At 36.5% G+C, this 18,451-nt stretch overlaps 1 protein-coding gene across 13 annotated transcripts in view; it reads left to right on the top strand.

Annotated features, from left to right (window-relative positions):
- Window positions 1-2,334: 2,334 nt before the first annotated feature.
- Window positions 2,335-18,451, top strand: part of epb41l2 (erythrocyte membrane protein band 4.1 like 2) — an 83,034-nt gene continuing 66,917 nt past the window's right edge. For all 13 annotated transcript variants that reach the window (XM_035952162.2, XM_023278817.3, XM_035952160.2 and 10 more), the window contains exon 1: window positions 2,335-2,493. The gene's annotated coding sequence lies outside the window, so the exon portion shown is untranslated. The remainder of the gene's footprint in view (window positions 2,494-18,451) is intronic.

Below are 18,451 nucleotides of genomic sequence, written 5' to 3'. Positions count from 1 at the left end.
TGCTGGTTTGTATGTAAGTGAGGGTGTGTGTGTGTGTTTTCAGTGAGAGAAGCTTATGTTATGCAATGATCAGTGTGTCTTTTTATGTGTGCGATTGAAAGAATGAACTGAGAACAGACGGAATAAGTAAAAGTGGAAGAAAAAATGAGCATAACCAAATAATCAATGACTGTCTGCATCGTCATTTAAATATTTTATGTGTTACTTTTTAGCATAGAAATAAGATTGACTTCACAAATTTGCCAAACAAGTTTAAATATTATTGATGAGACCATGAAATATTACAGAATACAACAGAAGTGAGTACACCTGTGTCTACGAGTATTACCTCTAAGCAACTACGTTCGAATGACTACATTGAAAATTCAGGAGCGAAAGTAGAAACTCAATGCAGCAAAAGTGAATCCATCTTCGATCACTGAAACTAAACTGAGTCCACCTGTAGTATCCAATCAGCCTAACTTCATGAACATATTTGTAAAGTGAGCTCTGAACAGCTGAACTTTCTCAGTTTTGGACCTATGAGTTGTGTCTATCTGCATGCTTACATCATGACTCCACAGAGGAACAGAAAAATCTGATTGTGAGACGTCACAAAGATGGAAAAGGATCCAGGAAGATCAACTAATAAACAGTGAAACACGTACATCAACAGCAATCAGGAGGTAAAGAAGGAGCCATAGTACCACTAATCATGGCTGCAGTGGTCATACTTCTAAAATGACTCCACAGACAGTGAAATATTTTTACAATCTCGCTGTGAAAAAGAGATGGCTGTGGCTTCAGACTTCGCATAGGGGTTATAAGTGGAAATCAGAGTTTGAGTGAAGCTTAGGCAGTGTGAAGGACACTTCAGAACCTCAACCTCTATGGACGGAGGACAAGAAAAAAACCTGGTTGCTGCTCAGAACAGAACTGGAAGATGAAACTTGGCTAAAGAATCTGAAAAGAAGTCTGATGAATACTTGGAGAACATTATTTGGTAACGTAAAGATAAATTTGGTGGACTCAGAGTCCAGTATGTTTGGCGTGAACCTGACCAGGGCTACCAGAGTGAATGAAAAGTCCTGACAGTGAAGCACGGAGGTGGACGTGTGATTGGGGCTGATTTGGGGCTGCATAAGTGCAAAAAATGTCTGTGGATAAACCAGAATACTGGCTGACAAGATGACTCCGAGTTTGCAGAAGTTTGACACAAGTTTCTGAAATTTCAAAAGAATTAAAGTGAAACTATGACCAATATGTTTTCCAGTCTTTGGGATATTTTCATGCCAATAAGGACCAAGTGCGTCATCAAAAGTAAAGGTGGACATTTGAAGTGTTAGACAAGTGAAAGATTTAAATCTCATTATTGAAAGATGCACTGATTTTGTTGTATTAAGTTCCTGCTGTGGGACCTATATTTTTAATATAGTAAATCTGAACTGTTATTTTTTTACATTTACTCAATAATCTATAACAAACACACATGGTTGTTCTTGACCTGTTTGTTTGTAGTTTGAAAATTACAACTCTTAAATCTTTTTATGAAGCTTGATTGCTCCCTTTGGCAGCACTTCATGAAATATGCTGTCAACAACATAGTTTTAACAAATGTCTGTCACAAAAACTTCTATATTCAGGCAATTTTGTTGGTGCTACTACCTTAAAAGACCAAAGATAATGTGTGTGTCAGTGGAGGAATTTTGGTCTAAGATACAATACCAGGTGCTTGAATTTTCTACATGGTATTAACTCAAATATTTGCTCTGTTCTTACATTTCAAAGTGTTGGATGTTTGTATATAACATGCTACTTTAAATCAAACAGTAACATCTTTTTTGTTTGTTTTGTTTTTATGCTAAGGGTTGGTAGTAATTTTATTTTTGACATTCACTGTTATTAGTTCTTCTAATATCACTGTAGGGTTTTGAATCACTTGCTATTAAAGCAATATTACACTTAAATTTGGCCGTCTCATTTAGCCTATATGTTAAAATAAAAATTACATTATATAGTAATATTTCATTTCCTATAATCATGATTAGATTTTTTTAATTTATTATAAAAAATACTTTGTATCACAGATAAGGGCATACGATATATATAAAAATAATATAATACACCATAATTAAACAAAAATAACCAAAATGTTACAGTGACTATATCTGTCCTCTAGAGGGCCCTGCTTCGCTTCACTTGCAACGCCACATCCACGCCAACCCTCCCTCCAACAGGTTCAACCAATCACGTCTCAGGATCTCCTACAGTAATCCCGGTCAGCCAATGAGAGGCCGCCAAAAGATGTTTTTCACTGTAGGGGCGGGCCTTGGGGGGATGATGGACACGTCTTCTTTGAGCCGTGGCCAGACCGTCGGTGTGGACTGTGGTTGAGATTTTTGGAGGCTGAGGTAGTGGGACGCGTTTTCTTTTTTGGAGGAGAAAAACAAGAGTCCACGTTTGGGGGAAAAGAACAAAAGTCTCTTTTAACGCTTCGTTGGAAAATCACAACAGGTAACGTTTGATTTCACCTCCGTTAAGTCACGTGATTAGTACATCAGCGGCTGCTTCGTTTGCTTTTCGGATAATTTGCGCGTCGCTTTTTTTTTTCTTTTTGCGGTAAATATGAAGGTAACTGAGCGAACCTGCGTTAGAAACCAGAGCGTGTTGAATCAAACAGCACGTTTCCCGCTTTAACTTGTTATTTAAACTCGATTTACGGCGTTTAATGGCGACTATCTGCTCCATTATTATCCCTGTTATCATCACCTAAACTACCTTCACGTCCTGTTAGCGCCTCTGTTGTTAGCATCGCTTTGATTTAGCTCCGCTACAAACAGCACATGTCGGTAAAAAAACGCCCCAAATGAACAGACTGAGCCTCTTTTACTGGCGCTGGTTGTGTTTCCTGGTGTTGGTTAGGTAGCAGAGTTTAACGTTTGGTTAGTTAGTTTGGTAGTTAGCGGTTCTTGAACATGCTAGTATTCATGTTTGGTTACTGTTCAAACATCAGGCTGCTCGTGTAGCTGCTTCCTGCAGTGTCTTGGATCTAAAATCAACTTAAAACGCTTCATTTAAACCATTTTGTTTGCTTTTGTCTACAATTTCATACACATATGCATGTTTTTATTATCCCAATCCAGTTGGCTGTGTGTCTTGTAGCAGTTATGATACTAGAACATGTTTTTAATTCATTTTTGCTGTTTTTTTTAAAGGTGTAATGTTTGTTTATTTCACGATGGGAAGTGGTTTTTACAAAGATTTCTGGGAAATGTAGTTGTAAGATAACAGCAGCATTAACATGCACACCCACCAGATTTAAGGGGCTATGTGTAATAGTATAGATTCGAGTTTATTTACTTTTTTTGTTAGCAATTGTAAGCATAAGGATGTGGTTATAATTTAGCTTTCTCATTGTGGTATTATTATTTTTCTGCTGCCATAAACTGTGTTTGCATTTCAACTTTATTGTCATCCTGGGTCTACAGACAAGACGTAGTGGAATAAAACTGCACTCCCCCACGACCAGTGCAAGATTAAGACATAACATGTATCATAAAAAGACCTCTGCATGTCCAAACAAACAGGAAGGCATAGTTAGCAAAGTAGCTTAGTGTGAAATACATGAAAAAGTTCTAAATATAGCTGGAAACTATTATTCTGTGCTCCCTGTTACACATAGGAGTTGAAAAGCATACAGAAAAGTCTCAGCTACATGCTAAAACCAGACATCACTTTGAGTAAAATAGTGATTGATTAAACTAGGTAAATATAATAATATTTCAAAGAAGTGATGCTCAGTACTTTCTGTTATGTATAGAAGCTATAAAAATGCCTCCAAAAAATCTATGCTCTATGCTAAAACCAGACATAACTTTAGATAAAATAGTAGCTGATTAAACTATGCTTGTGCTAAAGGACATGTAAGTAATGAATATAGCAAATAACTGTTGCTCAGTCCTCCCTCTTGCAAGTAGCGGCTAGAAAATTCTTTAAAAAGTCTAAATTATATGCTATAACCAAACATCACTTCATGCAAAGTAAAAGTTAAATAAACTAGCATTGTGCTATATGGAATATTAGTAATAAATATAGCAAATAAACAGTTGGTTAGTGCTCCTTGCTCCTCATGAATAGCAGTGAAAAATACAAAAAAGCCTAAACTATATGCTACAAGAGAGGCTGTAATACAGTTTGACAGATGGCAAAGGCTCAACTGGTTCACAAACTAGCTGACAGACAGACGGACGGAGATTGTGAGATTGTGCTGACTTGTAAAAAGTAAGCGGCAGTTGGCAAACATACATATCTAGTGTATGAACTTAGTTTGATTCAATTTCACTAAATAAAAATGTGTATTCAGGGTTTTTTCCTGGCTCAGAATGAGCCTTGGAGGGGTTGACTTCACATGACACTAAGCATGATCGGTGCACGTTCCAGTAGTCATGTCACAAATACTGCAATGTGAAGTCAAATTCACTCAAACACATTATTGCTACAACTCTTTTTTTGGGGCTTTTTCATACACCAAAAACTTGCCCAGTTCTCCATTTCAGGGACTAATCCGCAAGAAAAGTCTGTCTGATAGAACGTATATTTACCCCAAATTAAGGTTTTTCATTAACAGAGTTTATTTTCGATTTGATTTTAAGCGAACAAAGTTTGTTGACATGCAGGATCCACATGTGCACAGCAAAAAGAGTGAGAAACACTGCAAAAAGATATCAGTTGTATGGAAATATTTCAACTTATGAAAGAATCTTGTTGATGAAAAACAGCTACTGTGTCTGCAGTGTCTTGACTAATTTGTTCCACCATTTACATCACCTCCACAAAGCTCTGTATTCTGAGTGCAAAGACAGATCTGAATGGTATCCAAAGCAAAAAAATACCATTTTGGATGTATTTGCCAGTGTTGCCAGTGTTGCACCATATGAGAAAGCTTCCAAACTGATTTATTCACCTTTTAATATAATTTTTTATTTCCGATACAGACGCACTCCACTACAAAATTAGCTTAAAGTGATTATATTTTCCAAATAGAGCTGTTCAAGTGACGAAAATTAAGTGGTTTTGTCGGAAAAACAAAATAATGCAATGCCAGTTTTTTTTTTTTTTAATATTTTGTAGCTCCAGTATACAACAACGACAGTGAGTCTGTATGAGCTTTTTTGACAGAAATCGATGCATTTTCCTGTTATTTCTGACCAATATCTAAACAAAAATGTTTATTATGCTTGAGAAAATGAAGCCCCTTTTAACAAAAATAGTTAAAAAAATATAGACGATGTTATCTGTATAGAAAAACACAGATATCCGTTGGAGAATGGAGTTAAAATTGCAGTTTTTTTCCTTTCTGATTTTAAACTAATGAACACCTGCACAATATAATCCAATGTAATGCAACAACAGCACAAACTCTGGATATTAAAGTTGAGTTTTTTTAATAAGATCAACATTTAGTGCTTCAGAAAGCAGTATTCAACACATCTGGCGAAAGTTCCTGTATTGATGGCAAAGTATATTGTAGAAAAAGAGATTATTGCAATTTCAGTTGTTTCCGGTATTGCGCAGCCTTCATGTACAGCAAATGAGTCAGTGTTACGGTAGTGGACAGAAATGAATGCATTTTCAAGGCATTTCTGACCAATTTCTAAACAAAAATGTCTATTATTTTTGAGTAAATGAAGATCCAGTTAACAAATCTGGTTAAAACCATCTGAATAGAAAAACACAAGTATCAGTTGGAGGTGGTTGAGTTATTTCAAAACGATGAACATTTAATGCTTTGGAAAGTAGTATTTAGTGTTGTTTTGCAGGTGTATTGAGTACAAGCACAAGAAAAGCTGATTTTATATATAGAATATCACGAGGAACATGCACTGGAACATATTTCAGTGTAAATTTGGTGCAAGCAGGAAGGATCCTCGGTTTGTTCGGCTATAAGTGGAAGCTCTCAGTGAAGCATGTCTGTCTCTCGGGTGTGTTTTTCCTGTCAGACCCCTTGCTGTGAGTATCTATAATCATTGGGGCCATGTTCATTCTCAGACTCTCAGGATGTGCAGAACAGTGGCAGCTCTGTCAAGCCCACTAATGAGACGCCTTAATTGGTTGTTCTGGTGGGAGAATCTGCTCATTAAATGTAGCTTGAACTTGAGCTTCCTAGAATGAGTGCATGATTGTCTTTTTTTTTTTTTTTTTAAATTCTCAGTAATGCTGTTGTCATGTAGACACTGTACATTTCCAGTAGAGCTTCATGACTATGATAGAAATAGTTTTCATCAGTACCGGGGACAAAATGTTACTGGGTTTTTACATTTACAAGAAGACAGCGCCGCTTTCCTGTCCATGCTGTGCTACATTTCTGCCACCTGAATTCTAAGAATCTCCTAGAGGTTAAATTTAAATGAAATTGTACTTACAATGCCTCATGTGCTAGTAGAAGCTAGCCAGAAAGCCGTGCACAGAGAAGCTTCTAGACTCCACTGAGTTTCTGCAGCTCGGACAACTGTGAGACCAAAAATTACTTCAAAAACAGTGAAATAAGGCAAGTTGGAGCTAAGTAATTTCATTTACATGGACTGTTTTCCATGAGTGGAGCATTTTAAATATCAATATGACCATTGGTCTTGTTCGTTTAATTGTGAGACGCTAAAATCGGGGTGATTATTTGATTAATTTTGCAGCTCTAGCATCTACTAAACACCAGAAATGCAAACAAAAAATGAACTGAAAGGTCAAATGAATGGATTTAATGGCTGCACTTTAAGATTAGTTCCATTCTCAGTTAATCTGGTGATTTTGTTCTTAGTTTACTGATTACTTTTTTGGTCTATAAACTATCAGAAAATGGTGACTCCAATCTGTTCAGCCAGGATGATGCCACTTGTTTTGTCCACAATCCAAAAATATTCAATTTACTGTCTTAGAGGAGGAAATAAACTAGAAAATATTCAGATTTAAGAAGCTGCAATGATAGAAATTTTGGCTTCTTTTCTGTAAAAAATATGCTCACATCAGTTATCAAAACGGTTGCTGAGTATTTTAATCGTTAACAACCCTTAATTTACTTGATTAATCTTTGCTGCTTTAGTTAATATTACAATAAGCCATGTTTGTTTAGTTGTGGGAGGCTCAACTAAAAAAAAATTTGATTAATTTTGTAGCTCTTACATGAACTAAACTTAAAAAAATACAAGCACACAGCTGAGATATTTACAGTTTCCAGCTTATTAAATGCACTGATTGGCTGCTTCTGTCTGTTTTATGGAGCAGCAAAAGGAATATTCTTAAATTTTGGACTTCCTTTTGAGCAAAACAGAAAATTTAAAGTTTTGTGTCAATGGAGCAGGCAACACAAATGCAACCATTTGTTTTTTTTTCATTGTTAGAAGCCAAAATTGTGATCATGATTATATTTGATACTGTAATTTCCAGTCATTTTGGGCTTGTGGAGGCATTTGTGCAAGCATTTTTAGTGTCTTGTTTCTTTTTTGCAGCGTCACAAAAGTGAATAGTTAGTTGAAATTAGGGACGCAGCAGAAAAGACGACAGCAGTACAAGCTGCAACAGGTACATATGTGATTGATGATTTATCTGCAGGAACTTGGAGCTTTGTCTTCGCTGCTGCTGCAACAAATGGAAGTAAACCACTGGAAATGCACTGATACACTGCTTTAATTGGAGTTTTTGCTTTTAGCTTCCACCTCATGAGGGTAGGAGGGCAATTTACAGGGACACGGAGGGATAAAAATAGGAAATCAGAGATGGAAAGAAAGGAAGGCAGAGAGGAAGTGAGTACGAGGTGGATACAGGAGGAAAAAGGAGGCTGAGCGAGGGCGACGCAGAGAGGGAAAGATATTGCTCAACCATTCGGAAAGGCTATGGGAACATCCCTGTGTGTGAGCGTATGTGTGTTTTCATGCCGACCCAGTGGGTTCAACAGGATCGCAACACGCCACATCAGCTCAGACACACACAGATACTCCTACTGTCCTGCTTCGCCTCCGTCAAACAGCTCCGATTGTGTTTGTAGAAAAAGGAGAAAGATCCAAATGCTGGCCGAAAGTGGCTACTACTACTACTACTGCACCCACAAAGCACAATTCGAGGCTTTCATCTCCTCCACGGGGGCAGCCACAACAATTATTAAGGTGGACGTTTTCTACAGTGCAGCAGTCAGCCGTGACGGGCGAGTATTAGCCTCTAGCTTTCAGAGCTGCACGGCCGGTGAGCTCTGCAGGACTGCCGATTCACACAGGGCAAATCAGAGAGGCGTGCATGAATGGAAACTGTAATGCAGTGTTCAGCTTATTACGAGGCAGCTAGCGGAGCTGGATGGGCGGAGAGGGATAGAGATATTTGATGGAGAAGGTCTGCTAAGAGGGTCAACTAAATGCCACACAAGAAAGAGAGAACACGGAATAATCAAAACAGTGTTATCCCAACTAGCTTAATAACAGAATACTGTTCAACAGGATTGTAGAGATCGCTATTTACTCCTAAATGAAAGAGCAGAATAGAAAGTCCTTGTTGTTGAAGGGTAACATTTTACATCACACAGGGAGAAAACAGAGGGCAGGCTGCCTTCCCCAGCAAGTGTCCAGCTCTGAAAGAAATGATAGAATTGAAAACAGAGAGGCAGCGCTGGCCTGTGGCTTTGGCACGAGGCCAGACATAGTTAAAAAGAGATTAATCAGCATAGGGTCACATTCTCACAGAGAGAGGCTGAACAGAGCCGGGCACTGCCTTCATCTTTTAAAAGGCCACAACTTGGGGAGCAGCACGAGGAAATCTTGGCACAGATGTTCATTTCAAGGCCCAAAAAAACTGATAATATTGTGCTCCGAATAGTTGTATCTGATCTTGTGGCTTGTCCTCGATGTGACTCCTTAAGTCGCTGCAAAACAAGAATAACTGTGATCAACAAACTTAATTTTCTCCAAGCTTCTTTGCACATAACTCCTGACACTTAGCAGGTAGATATTATTCCTCAGCTGCAGTTGAGGCAAATCTGACTTTCAAATGCCTTCTTTCACTCTTTTTAAGGTATTATTTTATCGCACAGCATCTTCAAAATGTAGCCTCAGAAAACAGCCTGTTACACTTTCCATCTCTAAACTGCATGAGTCTCTGCAAGCACATCGGTCACACCACACCACCCACCAACACAAGTAAATTCTCAACCAGTGGGAAATGCTGAAAAATAATAAAGCAGCAAACATTATGCATTGTGGCTGGTCTTCAATGTTAGATCCCTGAAAAACTGCAAGCAAACAAACTGAGCTTCTTCCTGTAATTTTGATCAACAAAATTCTCTGGTCTCTGTGCACCATTTCAGTGATTTAGGGTTTCTTGCTTACAGAGTTTATTTTTTATTTAAAAGACATGCAGTTTGACATGCAGTCTCCACATGTGCACAGCAACATTTTCGTCTGTTGCTTCGATGCTCCCGACATTTAGCAGGTAGATGTAATCCCTAAGTTTCAGGTGAGGCAAATCTGACATTAAAACACCTCTTTACTCATTTTAAAGTAATATTTTATTGCACAACATCTGCAAATTGTCTTTGCATACACATCGGTCATACTGTGCCACCCATGACCTCAAGTAAATTGGAAACACTTGTACATGAGACAACAGCCAACATTGTGCAATAGGGATGTCCTGATTTGGGAAGTCATCTCTGATTTGCCTAAAAAATTTAGAGCGCAAAATATGGATATTTAAAATGATATTTGAAATGTTAGCTTAGTTATTAATTTTTTCCCAATATAATATATGTATATATTTTGGAATTGCCCGTCAACCACTTTCAGCATTTTTTTTTTTTGCACAAGTTTGAGTCTATGTTTGAACAACAGTATTTCAAATATTAAATATCAAACTAACCAAAGAGGTAACTCTTTAATCAGGCATGTGGGTTCTGTAAAGTGTCTTGAGACAATTTGACTGTAATTAGCACTATATAAATAAAATTGAATTGAATTGAATTTAAATGCATGATTCAATGTGAAAATTAAATTATGTTGTAATTTAAAAGGTTAGTTAGATACACCAGTGCAAGAAATGTAGAATGTTAGTTTGCAGCTTTGGTCTGCTAGGGTCTGAGTAACGTAAGTTTTGTCAGTAGAAAATGTTTGCATGTATTTTTGTGACCACGACACTGCAAGGACCCCAACAGCGCATGCACAGAAATAGGTTGATGAAAATCTACTTTTTTGCAAGCCAAAGCCAAATTTATGCTGAAAGAAAGTACAGCGAAGTGACACTAATATGTTTTTTAAAGTTCATTTTGGACATTTTTATTTTTGAACAAAGTACAGATACATTTACACAGAATTGAACTTGAGTAAAAACAATGCACATTTTGTAGGTTGTTTGCATAGTATAATTGAGAATATATGCCTGTTTAAAAGCCTGATTTACAAATATTACTGATTACAGTAGGTCATTTGTGTAAAAGCTAGGTGTCAGTGAATTTAGGAGTGACAGCAGCTGGTATATGAAAGCATATGTTTAGATTAAATAATCAACAAAGACGGACCTTTTCTTGTCAGTCATTCATTTATTGTGACAGTCCTTCTTGCACTGTGTAGTTGATGAATTTCTCCATCCATTGATTCATTTACTTCATTAGTTTTACCCTTCATTCATTGACCATTCATTCATGAGTTACTCTTGAAAAGTCCGGGGAAGAGTTTTAGAGTAGAAGACCATGGTGAACTGAGATGGACAAAGAGGGAGGGGTGGTTGGAGGTAAAGGAAGCCAACAGAGGAGTGTCTGGGGCAGGAAGCCCGGGTGGAAGTAAAACCCAGCTAACTAGTTCTCATTAGCAGCTTTTGAGATGCTCTGAAGTTTGGAAAACATGTTTGGGAGGCGTGTAAAGAACCCTGTGAATGTGTTTGTGTTAGAGGGGAAGTCATGTCAGCGGAGTTTCCCACAGGTCAAATGGTTTTGTGGTGACTAGAAGTGGTTGCGTGAAGCCTTGAAACCTACAAAATGTGGTAAAAGTGGCTCAGACAAGCATCAGTGGTTAATTAGGCATTATAAAAGAATATTTTCCTGTATTGTTTTGGTCTTTGGATGCCCATTTTCTTCTCCACATTCAGTTTTCTTCATATGAAACTGATGGACATGTTCATGCATGTACATGTTGAGCTTTGGTTCACAGTGTCAGTTTTTGTAATGTCAGCAGTGCAGTCGAGGAATATGTGGTTAGCTCGCTTAAAGGTCAATTCATGCTTTCTGCTTTTCCACAAGGATCTGCATGACATTCATCTCAGCATCTGCCCAAGTCCATGACAGTCTATTTGGACTAGAATGTTAATGGTGAGGAGCAGAGTGGTCTAACCCACAAAAAAATCCAAACTGAATTTCATATCATTTCTGTAATATTTTATGGTCTAGGTTTTAGTGGCAAAGTGGTCTAACCCACAACCCAAATATAGCCCTACAGTGGCCCTTTGAATGTTAGACCATTCTTGAAAACACAAACCTTTCACCCATTTTCTCAAAAACTGCAGAGTGGGTTTGACCACTCTGCTTCCAAACCTTTTGATTGCTATTGATAATTTCACCAATGAAAACCATATTAAGCAATAGGGCAGAAAGTAAAGGACATGCATGTGAGGAAATGTATTATAAATTAGCTTACTAACCTACTTACTGTATAGTAGCGACCTGATTAAGGGCTACAGTTCTGTGTTGGCAATCAGAGAGCATTATGGGAGTTTAGCTAGTAAAGTGCCACCATGAGAAAGACTCTGGTGACACTTAATGCCTTCCGACCAGGCTGTAGTTTTGTATGAGAGCTGAAATTTGCTATAACAGCATCACTGAGTCCAATGATTGTCTACACCATGATACATAACATTAATATTACATATTACATTCAAAAACTGTGAAAATAGCCACCGTTTTAGCTGATGCAAATGCAGTAAAACAGTGTAGTTATATATTTGTGCGTTGTAAAAGAACACATTACTTTTTATAAGAATATAGTTTGTTGATATTGACATTATGTACGGGTTAGGTCTGTCATTTGTTGTTGTTTTCTTTAACAATCAATGTCTAAATTGATGCTTCTTACTTTCTTAATTTTCTAATTTCATAAGTTACCTGAAATCAGATCCAGATGTGTGTTGTGTACATTATTTACAGTTTTGGCTTTTTAAAATGTATGTTCCTAGTTATGTAATTTTGCAAAATGCCACATAATGGTTGAAAAATAATTTATGATATTTCAAGCCGTAATATACAGTACAGATTTTTTTTCTTTAATTAATGGCAGACATCTGGAAAATAATTATATATTTGCTGATTGAAATGCTGTAAAATAATCGGATACCATTTATAAAAATACAGTTTTTTGTTGTGGACATTATTTCCAGTTTTGGCCTGTGTTTTTGGGGTTAAAATTTGGGATTATTACTTTAAGTGATTTTACTAGTTGTGTGTAATTTAACAAAACTGGGAATATATGTAAAATAACAGTTAAAATAATGATTTTCCAGTGTTTGATACTGAATATACATGTTTTTTTCTTAAATAACAGCAAGCATCTTTAGAGTAATTCTATTTTTGTAGATTTAAATATAGTAAAAAACTGAAAAGCTTATGGTCAGATGTTTTAAAAGAGCAAATTACTATTTATTAAACAGTACAGATGTTTGACGATGACATAATTTACAGTTTTGACCTGTTACTTTTGAGTTAGCATGTAAGTTAATATTTCTTTCTGCGATTTTAGTAGTAATCAAAAATCTATAAAATCACAAGAATTCGTTTAAAAAAAGTTGTAGTTGTAAACTTTACTGATGAAAGAGAGCCTCTATATAGAGATGTGTGGCTAAACATGAAAACGGAGGATAAAGATGGAGGGATGTTGAAGAAAGAATGGGTCAGAAGGAGGAGGGTTAGTTCCTGTTTCCTGGTTAGAGGTCAGAGGTCGCTGCTCTGGATTAGCTGATAGTAGACGCCTAAATAATCTGTCTGGTCGTGACATTCGTCTGCATGAGGAGCTGCTCACTGCAGCATTTTTCACAGAACGAGTCTGACTTTAACGGCAGCGTGTCCTTTTAAGAACGAGGACATGTCATGCTGCTCACAGGGGGAAATTCTAATTTTAAAGTTCAGGGCTGAGGCTGGTAGAAAATGAATGGCAGGCAGCTGTGCCTCTGATGTGTCTGAGTGATGACTGGAGAATGTGATATTTTAGGAAAGTTTTGATTTATTTATTGGTTCATCTGGAGGTTATTTCCTTGATTCCTTTATTGATATTTTCTTTTTTTTTTCTACTGTGAAGCACTTTGGTCACCCTTTGGGTTGTTGTAAAGGGCTATACAAATAAACTTTATTTGATTGATTGATTTTCTGACCAATAATTCATCCTGTTTTGCTTGTTTTTGTCTGACCAAGACAGTGTGTAAAACCTAAAAATGTACTATTTTGTGTCTGCATTTTTAAAATTCAGACAGATGTGGAATAAAGTGATTTTTTTAAAAAAATGAAATATCATGGTTTAAGTTTAAATTTGGTTATGTTTTCTAACATCACATATGTTTAAGGACTCTGCCTTGTCTAATTTTTGGAGATTTTTTCAACAAGATTTTCAAACTTAATGGCAGATTCAGAGCATCGCCCATTTAATAACACTTTGCCGCGAGCAAAAAATCCAAGTGGAGCAGGTCCGAATGACAAAATAATTGGGGAGATGTGGTCAACATAGGTTATTTATTCTTCAGTAAAAAACAGGTGAGAGTTTTACTGTCAGTTTTAATATCTGTAGCTAACGTTAGCTTCAAGGACTAAAATGTTTATCCAAATAACCAAATTGCAGGAGCTGTAAATTTTGGGCAACATACGATTTCAAATGAAGCATAAAGGTGCTAATGACATGTCTCTGCTAATAAATCATTTTATGTGAAAATGGGGCAACATGTTTGTTAGATACAGTACAGAGGATTCAAGCAGATTTAAACTTTCAATAGTCAGACTTGAAAATTACTGCAGTGGAAAAATTGGGGAAAATTCATCATTATTTCCATTTTTTTTCCTGGTTTGCTAATTTACTGATAATAATGAGGAAAATCCCAGAAAAAAGAGTTCATTTACAAGTACAAACTATACCAAATTTCTACATCAAATGTTTGTATTTTTTTAAAATACTGATTCATTCTTTTACAGTGTGTGACTGTGAAATAATTTTTTCCTGTATTTAAATCAGCAAAGATGTCATTATTTTTTAGATATTTGCTGTTATTTGAAGGAAAAATTCTGTATATTAAGGATTGAATTTTTTTTATTTTTTTGTGCAGATTTTGCCTGTTTTGTTAAATTACAGGTAATATATAGTAAAATCAATGAAAAAAGTATTTTTGACTGTAAAAAGTAGGCCCACAATGTACATAATATTCACAGTCTGTATTATTACAAATAATCATGAATTCTTTTACATTGTGTGACCATAGAATTGCACTTTAAATCGACTAAAATACAATTATTCAACAGGTATTTGTTGTTATTTGAAAGAAGAAATCTGTACATTGAAGATTGATGATGGTAAATCACTATTTAAAGTGTCATTTCAAAGGTTTCCCATGTCTTGCTAACTTCAGGTTCAACCTAGTAAGATCACACACAAAAATTTACATGTTGACCGTAACAATACAGGCCAAAACTGTCCGTAACGTCCACATCAATAGTCTAAACTAATGTTTTTACAAGGTGTGACCATAAAATTGACATAACACTGTTTCACTGCATTTAAATCAACAGAAATACTATTATTTTACACGTATTTGCCGTTATTTTCACTGTTTTTAATCCATGAACTTTATAGTATTCTGTGTGGGTTTTTTTTCTGGTATTCTTGCTGCCAAATTTTTGCCATATTTTTATCTTTTTTCTTTTTTTTTTTGCAAATTTCTGCGTAAAGAACAGACTGAGCTACTTCAACTGACTCTGGTATTGAATTTGCTGACAGACTGCAGAGCTTTGAGTTTATTTTTTTTTGTTTTAATCAGGAATACCATGTTTCCTTCACGAGGCGACTCTACTAATGAGCCCCGATGACCATGAAGTCATTTGTTTTGCCAAAGCACCTGTTGTCACCACTCTCTATGGGATGTGCGTCTCCATAGTAACACCACACCCACTTCAGCTGGGTGCAGTTTCAGCAGGAGTTTCGCTGTCTTTCTTCATCCTTCGTTCGTTCTCCCCTCTCGGCAAATGCCTTCTTTCTTCCTGGTTTCTTTTCCGTCTCTCTCCCACACAGTAAACTGTATCAGCTCTCATGTGAACCTGAGTGACCTTCCCATACTTTCTGTCTTTGTCTCCCATGTACACACTCATTCACACAGACGGGGAACTCGCGCCTGACTGCTTTAATCACTGAATAGGGGAGTTTAGCAGTTAACAATAGTAGTTATGAGCTGACCCATTATTCTCTCACACCCCCACAGAAACAGAGATGGACAGAGAACACCAGATACGTGAAATATATGCTCATTTTATTTAGTTTTTCACATTTAGTGAGATTGTTTTCTTGCAGCATCAATTTGTGTTACAGTTAGCATAGTTTATTTCAAGTGCTATTACCCTTCCAAGCTTTTTCTTGGCTCTAAATGGGCTTTTGGTGGTTGATTATACAGGACAGTAAACATTAAGTAAAGGCAATGAGTGTCTGTTACCCTAATTGACAGAAATCTATGCCTTTTATCATTATTTATGACCATTTGACTGACAAAAATGCCTGTTATGCTTAAATAAATGAAACCTTGATCAACAAAACTGGTTAAAAACATCCATCCATTATCTATACACTACCTAATCACTTAATAGGACAAAGACAGGTGTTAAAACATAATATTTTCTTAAAAATTCTAATTTTTTATTATTTAGTGCTGATGGTTTTTCTTTGGCCCTTGATAAAATCTCATTGAGGGTCAATTAAAACCTCTTTGAAGGAAAAAGCTCTTCCTTTATGTGTCATTCCCATAAAGCAAACTGAAAAGAGGAAATATGTAAGACAGTAATCGATGAAAACTGTCACCATTTCACACTATGTGAAAGTAAAAGCGGCTATTTTGTACTTAAAAAGAATGAATAATTGCAATTAAAATTTTTTGGCATAATTATGCAGCGTTCACATGTAGTAGAGGATCAATCAAACGGTAATCAACTACTGAACCATGTGAATCCCAAGTAGTTCCTGGCCATTTTTTTTTTGCTTTTGCCACATTTTTACTCTGTGAGTTAGCAAGAACAACAACAATCTTGAATAGAAGGAGAGATAACTCAGAAATGTCATTTATGGCGTGTGAGCCAAAAAATACCATAAATCATAAAAAATGTGATTTTTTTTTATATTTCTATTTTACAATAATTGAAATATAACTATAGAATCAACACTTGCAACCGTTTTTTTTTCTCTAGTGTCCACAGATGTGGCAAATACTGGAATTTTTTATTTTATTTATTTTTTATGTTTTTCAATTGTTCATACTTGTCTCCTCTTGAAAAGATATAAAAATGACACAAAAAGTTACAAAAATACATGAAAATGCACAAAAATGATATAAAATGACACATAAACAACAAAAAGAGACAAAAAAGTACATCAATAACAGATACAGAATTATTTGTAATGTTAACCCTTTGAACTCCAAACAGCAGTTTCTTGGTGTTTTCTGCTCCTGTCTTATTTTTCCTCACTCTGGATCATTCTTCACTGCAATATAAAGTCCGGCACCTCTATGGAAACAAAACAGAATTTATTTGTGCCCACAGGTGTAACCAACTCCAGAAAGAAAATATTGGCTCTACATACAATAGATATTTACTCATTGCATTTTTATTTAGTCGTTTCCTCTCTGTTCTGTGTAAACACTGCCTGCAGTTCAGCTGAAAAATCCCTGAATTGTTGTCACGTGACTGTCGGCCATGGCCGAGTCAAACATGGCTTCACGGCTGCTCTAAGGAGCACAGATTTTTTTAAAAAATTTTTCACACAGTTTGATTACTCCAATCTGTTTATTTTTGGTGAACGTTTAAATGAGACATGTAGAATGAAGCAATTTTGATGAATGACCATGATTTTAAGCTCGGAATTGGTTAATTTTCACGACATACCGACACGTCATGGAACAGTAGCTTGAATTTTTAAACAAGATAACATGCCTTTTACACCAACTGATGGGTTTTGGGGCTCAGAGGGTTAATTATTGTTTTTAATGCCGCTTTTAATGCAATGTCATTTTCTTACATGGCATCTCTACACTGTATTTAGACCTGCAGTGTTATTGGAGTTTCATAGTGCCAAGTGGCAAAGAAGTGAGAACGGATGTTGTTGTGGAATGTGGTTTTGCAGCTGACAATAGTAGTTATGAGTTGTCAGTAATAATATATTGACGACAATAATAACATGCTGTTGGCCACTTAAGAATCAGCTTGGTGGACTTCCATTTGCTCAGCTTTAACTGAAAACAGCAGGAAATGATCGTATTGGAGCCTGTGTGGTTTCAGGGTGAAATCAGGTGTAGATGGACGCCGAGGCAGATGAATGGACGGATAGACAGACATACTGGCCGACTGACAGACACACAAACATACACGGGGATTATCCTTTGTGTAATCCTCAGAGTGCGGGTCAGAGTGCAGTGTAAAGGGACAGGCAGAGTTTTCACACCAGCACTGTGCGCGACGATTCGTGTGTTTGTGGTGCAGATTGTAAACCCGTAGCCGGTTTGTTTACTGGCGATGCTGAAAGTAGATGTTTACATATGCTTTGGAATCCGTTTACGTGTGTGTTTGTGCATCATCGAGTGTATGTTTGCATGCGTTGCTGCGTGACAGATGGACAGATTGTACAAGAGAATAGCACAGATTAGGATCCTGTGTGTGCTCGCTTATTTCAAAACTGGTGGTGCAGTGGTTTGGAAAGCTGTTAGCGTTTGGGACGTCCCAGCGCGATCTGCAGGATTGGATTTTTTAATTCATTAGACTCAGCTGTATGAAGTCCAGTTTCAGCGCTCTGTTTATCGCCGTCCACTGCACTGTCAGCGAACACCAGCTGTCAGAAACAACTTTCATAGCTCAACTGCAGCCGCACTGCAACGGACAATAAACTGTGGAGAGACACAAACCAACAACAAGCAATGCAGCTCTGGGCATGAGGTGGTTGTTGTGCATTTATTTAACTTGCACAGGTTGATGACACCTCTGAAGAGCTGCAGTTTTGGAGGTTAGAACAAATCATTATTTGAATTTCAGAATCAGAAATACTCTATTGATCTCCAAGGAAAAATTACTTAGATTATAGTTACTCTCTTTCAAAGTCTTTGAAATATGAGCACTACAAAATAGATAAATATCAGTAGAAAATGTGCCCAAAAATATAAACACAAATAGAAAAACTATAAGCATAAAATGTGCATTATATAAAGAAAATAAAAATGTAAGTATACAGTG

This window comes from Amphiprion ocellaris, chromosome 12 (assembly GCF_022539595.1).
Source record: "Amphiprion ocellaris isolate individual 3 ecotype Okinawa chromosome 12, ASM2253959v1, whole genome shotgun sequence".
NCBI lineage: Eukaryota > Metazoa > Chordata > Actinopteri > Pomacentridae > Amphiprion > Amphiprion ocellaris.
The sequence above is the reverse complement of the archived record's forward strand: the minus strand, read 5'-3'. Positions and strand labels throughout refer to the sequence as shown.